This window comes from Zingiber officinale, chromosome 10B (genome assembly GCF_018446385.1).
Source record: "Zingiber officinale cultivar Zhangliang chromosome 10B, Zo_v1.1, whole genome shotgun sequence".
Lineage (NCBI taxonomy): Eukaryota > Viridiplantae > Streptophyta > Magnoliopsida > Zingiberales > Zingiberaceae > Zingiber > Zingiber officinale.
The window spans coordinates 66522780-66526286 of NC_056005.1; the positions used below are offsets into that span (position 1 = coordinate 66522780).

At 43.0% G+C, this 3507-nt stretch overlaps 1 non-coding gene across 1 annotated transcript; it reads right to left on the bottom strand.

Moving 5' to 3' along the window:
• Positions 1 to 941: 941 nt before the first annotated feature.
• Positions 942 to 1047, bottom strand: LOC122030669. The gene has a single exon (XR_006125533.1). It is a non-coding gene; the product is annotated as a small nucleolar RNA R71 (small nucleolar RNA).
• Positions 1048 to 3507: the final 2460 nt, after the last annotated feature.

A 3507-nucleotide genomic window follows, 5' to 3' on the forward strand; every position in this document is an offset into this window, starting at 1 on the left:
TTATAGACATGTTTCGATTATGGATATGTTGATGCTTGATATATAGATTTCGGCCATGGATATGATGATGCCTTGATGTATATGTTTCGGCCATAGTATGATGCTTTGATATACATGTTTCGGCCATGCTTTGATATACCATGATACTTGTTTGTTATGCCATGTCTAGCTATGTTTTATGCAATGCACTATGTATATGTTTCGGCCATGGTGATGCTTGATATGCTATGACTAGTTGTGATTATATTATGATGCATGATATGCTTGAATAGAATGCTATGTTATGCCATGATTAGTTGAGATTATGATTTGTTGATGCATTCTTGATTATGTGCTGATTTTTGGCTTTAGTGAGTAGGAAAGGAACTTACTGAGCCATGAGTGCTCATAGCTTACTTTCCTTGTACCACAGATAAAGGAAAAAAGCTGGATGAGTTAAAGGAGCAGCAGGAGGGGCAACGAAGATGTGTGTGGCGGTGGCTAGGCAACTAATTAAGAACCTGCTTAAAGTTTCTTTAAAGAACTATGCATTGGTATTTTATGACTTGTGATACCTAAACATGTGTGGCTTGACATTATGATTCCACTAGATTTGATGTTATGATTTTGATGCCATGTGATAGTATAGTTCAAAAGAAATTTAAAAGAAAAGTTTTATTAAAACTATGAAAATTATTTTAAGTCTTCCGCTATTTTTAAAAAGAAAAATTTATACGTAGAGTATCGTAGCCCCGTCCCTTAGGGTAGTAGGGAGGGCGGGCGTTACACTATGAAGGTAAATGGAGTCCCCCCGGATTCAATTAGAGTACTTCTCTTCGGGTTTTCCCTGAAAAACAGAGCCAAGTAGTGGCTGAACTCCCTTCCAGCGAATAGCATATCATCCTGGGAGCAATGTGAACAGAAATTTCTGGATAAGTTATACCCACCTAGCAAAATTGCTCACATGAGGAACCAGATTGCTAGCTTCAAACAAATTGACTTAGAATCATTATTTGAAGCTTAGGACAGATTCAAGAGCATGATGAGACAGTGCCCCCATCATGGCCTTGAAAAATAGTTGGTTTTACACACCTACAATGGAATCAATTATCACGCGAAGGTGTCTCTCGATTCTGCAGCAGGAGAAGCACTGATGAACAAAAGCCTTGATGAAGCTGAAGAGATCATAGAGAATGTGGCACAGAACCACCATCAGTGGGCGTCTGAAAGATCTAGTGGCTCTTTCATAGGGAATCCAATTAAAGCGTCAGGGAAATTCGACGTGGATGCAGTCACACTCATGTTTGCAAAGCTGGATGCTTTGACCAAGAAATTTGATGCCATGGGAGGCAACACAGCTAATGCAATAGCATGTGTCCACGACACTTGTGGAAGTACGGATCACGCTCAAGACACTTGCCCCTTGGGCCGATTCAGGTACAGATGAACCAACTTGAGAAATGCGATGCAATAGCCAACTACAATCAGAGGCAAAATAATATGTACTCCAACACATACAACCCTGGATGGAGGAACCACTCCAATTTCTCATATCGGAATAATCATGACCAAGGACTAGCACATCAAAGTCATCAGCCTGGGAAACAGGGGTACCAATCTAGACAACAGACTTATCAACAGCAGCAACCTTTACAACTGTCCAGAATTGAAGAGATGCTTGAGGAAGATCTCTTAGAACAAAAGGAGATGAAGAATGAGATCAAGCAACTGACCCAGAGGCTGGAAAATTTTGAAAAACATCAAAAGATGCAAGACAGCCAGATAGCTCAATCTTTCTCAAGAGTACAAGGAACGTTCCCAGGAAAGCCTGATATAAATCGAGTAGAACATTGCAACCGCATCGAGCTAAGGAGCGGATGAACTTTGGGAGATCCCCAGATTATTTCCCAGAAAGAACATGACTCAGAGGGAGAGCCCAACCAGATCCAGAACAAGGGTGGAGAGGAAATCACCGAGAAGACTCTTCAAATACCTCCACAGAGTAAGATAGTTCCCTTCCCTCAGAAGCTGATAGTATTTCAGAAAGAGGAAGAGTTCGACCGTTTCCTGAAGAAAATCAAGGAGATCTGCATAGAAGTACCACTAATAGATGCGCTGCACCAGATGTCGAAGTTCTTAAAATTTTTAAATGGAATTTTATCTAACAGGAGGCAAAAAGGAGATTTCGAGACCGTGGCATTGACAAAGAATTGTAGCGCTATACTTATGGTGAACACTCCACCAAAGCTTCAGGGCCTAGGGAGCTTTTCCATACCTTGCAAAATCGGCTTTGAATTCATACAGAAAGCTTTTTGCAACCTGGGATCTAGCGTTAGCTTACTCCCATACTCTATGTAAGAAGCTAGGACTCCAGAACATTAAACTGACTACCATGACACTACAATTAGCTGACCACTCATGTAGATATCTAATGGGAATAGTAGAAGACGTGCCAGTAGAGGTGGGTGGATGTATCATTCCTACCGATTTCATTATTCTGGATATGGAGGAGGATCCCAAGATATTGATCATCCTTGGAAGATCATTCTTTGCCACAGCTGGAGCCCTAATTGATGTGAAGAGTCATAAGTTATCCTTGGAGATCGACAAGGAGAGGATTGAGTTTGATTTATCCAACTCTTCCAACTGCGCCTCTTTTTCTCAGGAAAACTCTAGCAGGATGAACATGCATAGAGCTAAGGCATGTAGCTCCTATCAGAGTTCACCTCCAGTGAACAATAAGAAGTATATATGTCTTGCACGAGCAAAACTAAAGGCGTAGACTGGAGCGCTAACCCTAGGAGGAGGGTCGTGCTTCCATGGGTTTAGTCCACACTTACTGAACGGGGTCGAGCTAAAGACCTAAAACAAGCGCTTCTTAGGAGGCAACCCAAGGATTTTTCATTTCGATTTATTGTCCCGTTATTCATTTCATTCCTTTAGTTGGTTTAGTTGAGTATTTTACTTTGGGAATTTCATTTTTAGGGTGTGCACAACCTCCACGAGCTGACCGTGAGCGTCTCATGGGCGTGGAGGCATCGGAGGAACCAAAATGACGAAGGGTGAATCACTTTGAGCTTAAAGGAGCTGGTCGTGTGACTCCACACGGCCGTGCAGAGCCAACGGAGAAACAAAAGCCACGGGCTGTGCAACCCTGCACGGTTGTGTGGCCTGTGTAGAGAACAAAGGGGCACAGGCAATGCCAGTTGGCACAGCCATGCTACACTGCTAGAGAGGAAGAAGATTCAGGCCGTGCCTATTGGCACGAGCGCGCGACCTATGCAGAAGTGAAGAAGACAGGGGCGTGCCAATCGGCATGGTCGTGCGACATCTCGCTTGACTTGGTCGTGTCTTAACTCGCGCGCTTCGCCTCCTCTTCCAAGAAACCCTATTTCCATCTCCCTCTCGCCCAAAAGCCTTCTCCTCTCTACTACACCTTATCAATCCCTGATTTCCCACCTCTAGAGCTCACTTTTGTTTAGATCTACATCCAGATCTAAATATTCTTCAAGCCACAAAACTGAAAAG